The sequence below is a fragment of the Jaculus jaculus genome, chromosome 1 (assembly GCF_020740685.1).
Source record: "Jaculus jaculus isolate mJacJac1 chromosome 1, mJacJac1.mat.Y.cur, whole genome shotgun sequence".
Lineage (NCBI taxonomy): Eukaryota > Metazoa > Chordata > Mammalia > Rodentia > Dipodidae > Jaculus > Jaculus jaculus.
Genome location: NC_059102.1, coordinates 232,571,792 through 232,583,663, shown reverse-complemented (window position 1 = coordinate 232,583,663; position 11,872 = coordinate 232,571,792). Strand labels below are relative to the sequence as shown.

The window sequence follows — 11,872 nt, the reverse complement described above, 5'->3', positions numbered from 1 at the left end:
AATTACTGAATTGGACATTAAGAAAACAATTTAAAAATTTGACAAAATAAGCTGATGGGTCTTTCAAAAAATAAACAAGCCGGGCGTGGTGGCACACACCTTTAATCCCAGCACTCTGGAGAGAGAGGTAGGAGGATCGCCGAGAGTTCGAGGCCACCCTGAAATTACATAGTGAATTCCAGGTCAGCCTGAGTTAGAGTGAGACCCTACCTTAGAAACCCAAAAAAAAATTAAAAAATTTAAAAAAATAAACAAGATCATTAAACCCCTGGCCTATTTGATCAAGAGAAAAAAAGAGAAGTCTCAAATTAACAAGATCAGGAATGATAATGGAGGGGTCACAACTGACACCAATGTAATTGGAAGAAATGGTTGAATTTCTAGACATATACCACCTACCAAAACTAAAACTAATCATTACCAATGACATTGAACATGTAAAAAAAAAAAAAAAAAAAAACCCTACCAACCAAAGAATCCAGGACCTGATGGATTCTCATCTAATTCTACCAAACCTTCAAAAAAAGAACTAAAACCACATTTTCTCAAGTTACTTCACATAATTGAGAGAATACTCCCAAACTCCTTCTACAAAACCAGTATTACTTGGATACTAAAACCAAAGACATAAGAAAGAAAAATTATAGACTGATATTCCTGATGAAGCTAGAGGCAAAAATTATCAACAAAATCCTTGTAGACTGAGTTCAAGAACACATTAAGAGTCTTCTGGGTTCTTTTGCTCCAGTCTGTGGCCCCAGCAGGATGCGCAAGTGTTGTGGTCTGAATACTGCCAGGAAGCTCTGCAGCCACTGCTGGGACCAGAAGTGGCATGATAAACAGTACAAGAAGACCCACCTGTTCTGAAGGCCAACTCTTTTGGAGGTGCTTCTCATGAAAAGAGGATTGTGCTGGGAAAAGATGCTGAAGCTCTGTAGCCCAGTTCCACTATCTGATAGTGGGTCTATGTCCAGCTCATCAAGAACAGCAAGAATATCACAGTGTTCATGCCCAATGATGACTGCTTGAACTTCATTGAGGAAAATGATGAAGTTCTGGTTACTGGACTTAGTCGCAAAGGTCATGCAGTTGTTGATATTCCTGGAGTCTGCTTCAAGGTTGATAAAATAGCCAATGTCTCTCTTTTGGTCCTGTACAAACACAAGAAAGAAAGACCAATGTCATATATTTTCATGATGGAAACACAGTAATAATTTGTTTTGTTTTGTTTTTCTGAGGTAGGGTCTCACTCTAGCTCAGGCTGACCTGGAATTCACTATGTAGTCTCAGGGTGCCCTCAAACTACCTCTGCCTCCTAAGTGCTGGGATTAAAGGCATGCATCACCATGCCTGGCTTCAGTAATAAATTTTCATTATTACAAAAAGAGACTTTTGGGTAATATGACATCATAGTAGACACACTAAAGCAGCTTGGGGGGGGGGTGGACAGAAAAACAGCAAAATACATTCTTCTACTGAAAAGTTAAGGTGTATAAGTAATTATCAACCACAGCAGAGAAACAGGAGAGACCCAGAACTTCTAGCAAGTAGGAAGCAAGAAAGTGCCCACTTGGCCCAGTGCAGCACAGAGCCACAGGAGCAGAAGCCAGGTGAAGAGATTTTCCACTCACATCAGCCTTGTCAAAAAGTCAAGAAACCTGAAGGGGAAGATAGTACATACCAGCTGAGCAGCTGCTGAAGGAGGACACAAACTGGACCAGCTGAGCAGAACCAGTACAACTCCAGGCAACCTGCACATCCTCCTTTCTCCCATCCACCAGTGCTGTGAACCACTGGAGAACTTATCCACCCCCCAGCCACACAGCTGCCAGCACAGCTGACCAAAGCATTCTAATCAAGTCCACAGCACAACAGAGAGGAATCTAAGTGCAGCATTGGTGAGACTGGAAGCCATTCCAAAAGGTAACAGGGCCTACTTACACAAAGCCAGGCACAGAGGCCTGCAGTGGAAGTGCTAATCTCACTTACATGTCAGGGAAGGTGATGTATTAGATTTGACTGATCTATTCTTGGTCAGCTTTACCATTCTCAAATAAGCTGTATTTTGTTTTTGACTATTGTTACCTTTGATATTTCCTAATTTATAGGGCCTTTGTCTTTTCTTCTTTCAATATTGGGGGGCAGGGTCTCACTTGGCCACAGGCTGACCTGGAACCCATTTCAGACCAGAACTATCAACCTCCCATATGAAGGAATTAAGGGTGTGGGGCAACCTAAGGGACTTTGACTTTATTAGATTATCTGCTTATTTTAATCCCCACTCTTGTGTAAATACTTGGTGCTGGCTTTGATTGAAGGTATATATTGCTCCCTTGAATTTTGGAATTTGCCAGGAATTTGCTCTGCCCAGCCTACTAGAATACTTGAATAGCAGGCAAACTCAACACCTAGGGTCACTTCTGCTGTTACTCTGAAAGTATGAGAGCCACGCCTAGAACCTTAAACCCCTACTGTGAAGATACATAAAGTCGCATTTACATAGCTAAGATTACTACAGATAATTAGAAAACCTAAGCATCAAATTAACTCAAGATGCAAAACCCTCTATGTTATAATACAAGAAACAGAACAAAAATCAAGTCAATATAATATCACCAAAATTATAAATCCATCTGAAATCAACTCCAGTGAGACGAATTTAGAAGAAATGCCTGACAAAGGTTTCAAGAAAAAATTATTATATCTATGCTCAAAGAATTCAAAGAATAAGACAAACTCCTGAAGGAATCCTATAAGAACACTGGAAACAAACTTAATGAAATAAGGAAGTCAAGACAAGACATGAGTAAGGAAATAGAAATAATGAAAACACAAATCAGAAATAATAGAAATAAAAAACAGAGTAAGTCAAATAGAAAGCTCTGTAGAAAGTCCCACCGGAAGAATGGATCAAGCAAAGGACAGAATATCTAAACTAGAAGACAGGCCAATGAAGAAACAAACAAATTAATAGAAAGGCAAAAATGGGAATTTCAAGATATTCCAGACACTATGAAGAGATCAAACACAGGAATTCATGGCATAGTAGAAGGGGAAGAATTTTACTCCAAAGGTATAGTAGTTATTTTCAACAAATTCATAAAATAATTTTCCCCCAAATAGGAAAAGTAATGCCAATACAGGTACAGGAAGACTAGAATAACAAACAGACAAAAATCAGGAAAGAACATCCTACCACCATATTATAATTAAACTACTAAACATACATTGAAAGCAGTTAGAGAGAAAAATCAAGTCACATACAAAGGCAAGCTCATCAGGATAACAGCAAATTACTCTACACAAAATCTAAAAGCCAGGACGGCTTGGAATGATGTATTCCAGGTTCTGAAAAATAACAACTGTCAACCAAGATTACTTTATCCAGCAAAGTTATCCATTCAAATTGATAGAGAAATAAGAATATGCCACAAAAAAAAAAAAAAATCAGGTTAAAGGAATATATGACCACTAAATCAGCTCTACAGAAAATACTTAAAAGGATCCTTCATTTTGAAGAGAAAGAAAAGTACAACATAAGGAAATAGAAAAAAAATAAACCATATTGAAATAAGAGTTAATACAAGAGAGTAAAGGAAAAACAGGAAGAACCACAAAATAAGAAAGATGTCAAGATTAAATGGTCACATTCCAATATCTTTTTTTTTATTTTTTATTTATTTATCTTTTTCAGGGTGTAAGAAAATCAAAACCTTTTACATTATTGATACAAATACATGTTTTGCAATTTGACAGTTTCTCAACAAACATAGTTGTCATATGACCAGTAACTCTACCTCTAGATACACAAAGGTTGTGGAAGAGGGCAGATGATGTGTTTGAAATACATTATATGCATGTATAAAAATGTCAAAAGGAGAATATTATTTGAAACCACTAAAAAGGACATTACATCTTACTTATTCAGTGCACCTCCTTCTCAAACAGTCCCTTCCAAACTATAGGCTAAGCAGACCAAAAATGAACCCAACATGGCTCAAGGAAATTTTGCGGAAGAGGGGGCAGAAAGAATGTCAGAGTCACATGTTGGGTCATGGTTTGCAGAGACATTTATCATACCAATAACTGTGGGCTAAATCCACAATGCACGACCCATTTACATCAACAAGGAGGGTCCAATGGGAGGGGGTAGATCATAGATGAGCCTAAACAATGGTACCAAACTGCCTGTATTTGCTGAAAAGAAAACTAATAAATTAAATTTAAAAAAAAAAAACATTCCAATATCTTAATATCAATAGGCTCAATACCCCCAACTTAAAGACACAGGTTTGGAGACTGGATTAAAGAACAGGATTCTTCTATTTGTTGCCTCTAAGAAATTCACCTTTCCATAAAAGGTGAACACTATCTTTGAGTGAAAGGGTTGAAAACATTATTTTAAGCAAATGGGCCTAGAAAATAAGCATGTGTTGCTATCCTAAAATCTGACAGGATAGACTTCAAACCAACAGGATAAGAAAGATAAAGAGGGCTGGAGAGATGGCTTAGCGGTTAAGCACTTGCCTGTGAAGCCTAAGGACCCGGTTCGAGGCTTGGTTCCCCAGGACCCACGTTAGCCAGATGCACAAGTGGACACACGTGTCTGGAGTTCGTTTGCAGTGGCTAGAAGCCTTGGCGCTCCCATTCTCTCTCTCTCTGTCGCTCTCAAATAAATAAATAAATGAATAAATAAAAAACATTTTTTAAAAAGAAAGAAAGATAAAGTCACTTTATATTGATTAAAGGAACAGTCCAACAGGAGGACATTATAATTCTCAACATATATGAACCTAACATGGGGGCTTCCAATTTCATCAAACAAACACTATTAGAATTAAGGTCACAGATGACACCAAATACAATTGTAGTGGGTGACTTCAATACCCCATTCTCATCAATTGGCAGGTCATCTCAGCAAAAAATAAATAGAGAAGCACATAGATTAAAAGAGGTCATAAAAACAAATAGACCTAACAGATATCTACAGAACATTTCATCCAAATGCTGTAGAATACACATTCTTTTTAGCAGCACATAGAATATTCTCTAAAATAGGCCATATATTAGGACACAAAGCAAATCTTAACAAATACAGGAAAATTGAAACAATTCCTTGTACTCTATCTGGTCACAATTGGATCAAACTGCAAATCAACAGCAAGGAAAGCTATAGGGAATACACAAAATCGTGGAAACGAAATAGTACACTACTAAATGATGAATGGGGCAGTGAAGAAATCAAGAAGGAAATAAAAAATTTCATGGAATCAAGTGATAATGAGAACATAACACATAAACTTTTGGGACACAATGAAGGCAGTCCTAAAGGGAAATTCCTAACTATATTAAGAAATTAGAAAGGTCAAAAGTAAACAAATCAATGTTTCACCTTAAGGTCTTGGAAAAGAAGACAAGGCAAACTAAAAATCAGTGGACAGGAAGAAATAATAAAGATTAGGGCAGAAATTAATGAAATAGAAACAAAAATAATACAAAGAATCAATGAAACAAAGAGTTGGTTATTTGAAAGGATAAAAAAGATTGATAAACCCTTAGAAAATCTAACTAAAAGACAATGAGAGAGACACAAATCAATAACATTAGAGATTAAAAAGTCACCATTTGTATACCAAAGAAATTCATAAAATCATAAGGACATACTTTAAGAACATATACTCCACTAGGTTTGAAAATCTGAAAGAAATGGGTGATTTCCTAGATTTACATGACCTACTAAAATAAGATGAAGATGACACAAATCATTTAAATAGACATATAACAAGTGCAGAGATCAAAACAGTTATAAAAAATCTCCCAACTAAAAAAAATAGTCCAGGCCCAGATGGATTCACTGATGAATTTTACCAGACCTTCATGGAAGAACTAACAATAATACTTCTCAAATTTTTTCATAAAATAGAAAAGGAAGGAATACTACCAAACTCCTTCTATGAAGCCAGCATTTACTCTGATCAACCAAAACCAGACAAAGACAGAACAAAAAAAGAAAATTAAAGAACAATCACCCTCATGAACATAGATGCAAAAATTCTCAACAAAATACTGCCAAACAGAATACAATATGGAAAAGATCACCCCAACAAAATAGGCTTTATCTGAGAGATGCAGGAATGGTTCAACTTATGCAAATTGATAGATTTAATGCACTATATAACTGGACAGAAGGACAAAAATCACATGACCATCTCAATAGATGGAGAAAAGGCATTTGTCAAAATCCAATAAAGTCCTACAGAAACTGGGAAAAGAAGAAACATGTCTCAACATTATAAAGACTATGACAAACCTACAGCCAACATAATATTAAATGGGGGAAAACTCGAAGCTTTTCCACTAAAATAAGAACAAGACAATGGTGTCCACTGTCCCCACTTTTATTTAACATAGTACTGACATTCTTAGCTATAGCAATAAGGCAAGAGACACACATATAGAGATACAACTTGTAAATGAAGAGATCAAATTGTAATTGTTTGCAGATGATATAATTCTATACATAAAGGACCCTAAAGACTCTACCAGCAAACTATTAAAGCTGATAAACACTTTTAGCAACATAGCAGGATATAAAATAAACACAGAGAAATAAGTAGCCTTCCTATATACTAACAACAAACATGCAGAAGATAAAATCAGGAAATCACTTCCATTCATAACTGCCCCCCCCAAAAATAATAAAGTCCCTCTGAATAAACCTAACCCAGGAAGTGAAGGATTTCTACAATGAAAACTTTAAAACACTCAAGACAGAAATTGCAGAAGACACTAAGAAATGGAAAGACATTCCAATCTCTTGGATTGGAAGAGTCAATATTGTAAAAATGTCAATCTTATCTAAAGCAATCTACAAATTTAATGCAATCCCCATCAACATTCCAATGGCATTCTTCATGGAAATAGAAAAATCAATCCTAAAATTCATTTGGAAGTACAAAAAACTTCAAATAGCCAAAACAATTTTGAGCAACAAAAATAAGGCTGATGGTATCACCACATCTGATTTTAACCTATATTACAAAGCCATAATAACAAAAACAGCATGTTGCTGGCACAAAACAGACACAAAGATCAATGGTATAGAACAGAGGACCCAGATGTAAGTGTGGGCAGCTATAGCCATCTGATTTTTCACAAAAAATATTCATTAGAGAAAAGGCAGCCTCTTCAACAAATTATGCTGGGAAAACTAGATATCTACATGTAGAAGTTTGAAAATAGATTTTTACCTCCCTCCATGCATAAGAATCAAGTCTAAATGAATCACAGACCCTACTGTCAGACCTGAAACTCTGAAACTGCCAGAGGAAAAAGTAGGGGAAACCCTTCAGTATATTGGCATAGACAATGACTTTCTGAATATAACCTCCAGTTGCTCAGGGAATAAAACCGCTAATCAACCACTGGGATCTCATGAAATTACAAAGTTTTTGTACAACAAATGACACTATGAATAGAGCAAAGAGGCAACCTACAGAATGGGAGAAAAATTTTGCCAACTATACAGCTGACAGAGGATTAATATCCAGGATATGCAAACAATTCAAAAAACTAAATAATAAGAAATCAAACAACCCAATTTTTAAAAAAATGGACTATGGAACTAAGTAGAAAGTTCTCAAAAGAAGAAATATGGGTGGCCTATAAAAATCTTTTAAAAAATGTTCTACATCCTTAGCCATCAGGGAAATGCAAATTAAAACTATCTTGAGATTCCATTTTACTCCTGTCAGAATGGCTAGAATAAAGAAAACAAATGACAATAAATGCTGGTGAGGATGCAGACAAAGAGGAACCCTTCTACACTGTTGGTAGGAATATAAACTGGTATAGTCATTGTGATCAGTGTGGAGCTTCCTGAGAAGCTAAAAGTAGATTTATCATATGACCCAGCTATATCACTCCTAGGCATATATCCTGAGTACTTTGCTCACTCTCTTAGAGATACTTGCACATCCTTGTTTATTGCTGCTCTATTCACAATAGCTAGGAAATAAAACTAGCCTAGATGTCACTTAACTGATGAGTGGATAATGAAGATGTGGTACATTTACACATTTGAGTTCTATTCAGCGGTAAAGGAAATGAAATTATCATATTTTCAGGGACATTGATAGACCTGGAAATGATTATACTTAGTGAGGTAACCCAGGTTCAGTGTCACATGTTCTCTCTCATATTTGGATCCTAGATAAAAATATTTAGAGTTGTTGTGAGTTGGAATAAAACTTGTTAGCAGAGGCCAGTAAGCTATAAAGGGGATATAAGGGAGCAAGGAGAGGGGAGGGAAGACTTAAGGAGATGGTATTCTTTATATGTAAGTAGATGAACAGATTACTTGAGGGTGGAATGGCCTAAGTGAGGTCAGGAGATGAGATTGAGTAAAGGAACGGTGGGGGCAAGGTTAATCAAAATCTAAGAGGGAATGAATAAACCATATGAAAATCTACTCTTTTGGACAATGGCACACACAGAAACCATAGATTGTTAGTAGAAAAATTTCAGTGATAACGATGGGACACCTTCCAGTGAGTTGTTAGCCAGGGAGGTTCATGATGCCCCCAAAACATTACAGGCCATGGCCAAGGTTCTCAGTTTCCCACCAGGAATAGATGGTAAGACTCCATTGCTGAAGACTGCACATGCTTGGGCTATAAGTTCACTGAAAACTCTTGCTGGAACTTAGCTGAAAGTCTCCTCCCTGCAGACCAGCTGACAGAAAGCTGCAAAAAAGCTATGCTGCATGGAGCTGTATGGGAGAGAGTGAAGTAGTCAGTGGAGATAAAAGAGATAAACAACAGTGGACACCGCAAGCCTTAAATTTGGTCAGCCAGGCTAAATGAGCCAACAGGTGCAATAGTGGCATATCTGTTATGAGGGAAACCAATGGCTCTCTAACTGGACTAGAGGCCCACTCCACAGGAGGCAATACATGTCTGGTACTGAAAACCTATGATGGAGGTGGTCATGAGCCCTAGGGACTTAAGCCTGCTGGTGTCTGGCAAAATGCATATATTATGCTCACCAAACTGCCTGGAAAGCACTTCTCTTAATATTCATACCCATATATTAATGCTACTCTCACTTTTGGCTAGAGAAACTTCTCTTTTCATATGGCAGTGACCTCTGGTAACTCTAGAAATAAGAAGTCAGCACTGAAACATCTCTATCATACCTTCCAAGGTTCAGGGTCAATTGAAGAAGGGGTGGCTGAATGAATATAAGAGCCAAAGGAAGGGTAGGACTTCTTACAAAGCACTCTACCAGAAAAATACTGGCCTGAATATCCATGACCTCATAATGCTGGTAATACCTACACAAGACCCTCATAATAAAATAAAAAGATGATGACATCAAAATAAAAGAAAGACTGGGGTTGGAGAGATGGCTTAGCATTTAAGGCATTTGCCTGCAAAGCCAAAGGACCTAGGTTCAATTTCCCAGGATCTAAATAAGCCAGATGCACAAGGTGGCACATGCATCTGGAGTCCATTTGCAGTGACTGAAGGCCCTGGTGCGTCCATTCTCTCTCCCCCACCTCCCTGTCTGCCTCTCTGTCTCTCTCAAATAAAATAAATAAATAAATAAAAATAAAAGAGATACTGATTGAGAGGGAGGGGATATGATGGTTAAAAAAAAATACACCAAAATCATAAGTAGGCTTCATTCTAGGGATGCAGGTATGGTTTAACATATGTAAGTAGATAAGTGTAATTCACCATATAAATATACTTAAATACTAGAACCAGATGATCATATCAATAGATGCAGAGGACTTTGACAAAATATGGCATCATTTCATGATCAAAATGCTGGATTTAAAAAAACTGTTAAAAAAAAAAACAAAAACAGGGCTGGAGAGATGGCTTAGCGGTTAAGCGCTTGCCTGTGAAGCCTAAGGACCCCGGTTCGAGGCTCGGTTCCCCAGGTCCCACGTTAGCCAGATGCACAAGGGGGCGCACGCATCTGGAGTTCGTTTGCAGAGGCTGGAAGCCCTGGCGCGCCCATTCTCTCTCTCTCCCTCTATTTGTCTTTCTCTCTGTGTCTGTCGCTCTCAAATAAATAAACAAAGAAAAAAATTTAAAAAAAAAAAACAGTAAAGATCAATGAAACAAAACAAGGTCCAGCCCTTAGTTCAAGCAACTACAGCTACCTGACCTTTGCCAAAGGAGCCAACAATGCACACTAGAGAAAAGACAGCATTTTCAACAAATGGTGAAATTGGATATCCACATGTGGAAAGACGAAACTAGACCCATTCCTCTCACCATGCACAAGAATCTGCTCCAAATGGACTAAGGACATCACCTGAAACTCTAAAGCAATTGGGGGAAAATAGGAAGAAGTTTTTAAGATATAGGAGTGTTGGAAGACTTCCTGAATGGGACCCCAGTCAGTAGATCAGGAAATTAAACAAACACTCAACCAGTGAGATCTGATGAAGCTAAAAAGCTTTTGTACAAACAGTCATACCATGAATAGAGCCAACATACTACCCCCAGAATGGGAGAAAATCTTCCCCAGCTACACCTCTGACAGAGGTCTAATATCTAGACTCTATAAAGAGCTCAAAAAAAAATAAGCAATAACAAAATCAAACAATTCACTCAAAAAATGGAGCAGAGAACTCAACAGAGAATTCTCAAAGGAGAAAATACAAAAAATTTGATTTACCATCTGACTCAGCTATTCCACTCTTTGGTACCTAGCCTAAAGACACTGCTTTCTACCTCAAAGATATTTGCTCTGTTCACAATAGCTAGGAATTGGAATCAACCCATATATCCATCAACTGATGAATCGATAATGAAGATGTGGTACATTTACACAATGGAATTCTACACAGCAGTAAGGAAAAATAAAGTAATGAAATTTACAGGAAAATGGATGGTCTTGGAAAATATCATTGTAAGCCTGGTCACACAGACAAACATCACAAACATCAATCACATGTTTTCTCTCATGCATGGCTCCTCAACGGGACCAGTGGAAGAGAAGTGTAAAAGGGAGTAAACATTATGATTATGGGCACTTAACTAGAATGAGACCAGAAAAAAAGAAAAATATAAAAGGAATCAGGGAGGTAGGAGAAGAGGTGTTACCAGGCAAACCAGTAGAGGGAAAGAATATCAGGTTTGTGGTGGGGGTCAGGGAAATGGAGGGTGGGGAGGGGGCCTACACAAAACCAAAGAGTAAAGCAGTCAGCACAATAGGAACCTTCCTCCTGGAAACCAGTAATATGAAATAGAACCCCCCCCCAATTAAGGGAGGTGGACAGGCCAGACCATAATGCCCAATGGAAGGTGGAGAAAGTTAAGCCTTAATTTATGGACTCTGTATTGTGGATCCCAGAGCCAGATCTGGGTTAACCCCGACATTAAGCAGTTAGCCATGTGATTCCAGGAAAAGAAAAAAAAAAAAAAAAGAATGCAGGTCTTTGCCAAGTACTTGATTACCAGACAGAGATAAAAGGTAAGACCCTATTGCTGAAGACACCATAGGCTGCCAAATTCAGGACACCAATAGACAACATGGGAACAGAGAGGAAAGCCAGTCCTTGCCTAGCAAGCCTTCATGGTGCTGGGAAGTGCTATGGGAGCTACTGGGAGACAATGGGCACGGACAGAATGAATAAGCAGGGCCCCTGCAAGCCACACAATCTACCAGCTAGACAAGTACTACACACTTGTCCAATAGTGGCACAAAGCCTTTTGGGGGTAGCCAACTGTCCTCTGACTGGACATGAGGCCCATTCAATGGGAAAGAAATCATAACCTTATACTGGGAACCAAACCAGCAACCCATGGTTAGGAAAAATACATTTCCCAGAGAGAAGCCCCCAGTATCCCCT

General features: G+C 37.9%; 1 pseudogene; it reads left to right on the top strand.

Annotated features, from left to right (window-relative positions):
• The first annotated feature begins 765 nt into the window (after positions 1-765).
• LOC123458502 lies at positions 766-1,211 on the top strand (annotated as a pseudogene).
• The last annotated feature ends 10,661 nt before the right edge of the window (positions 1,212-11,872 follow it).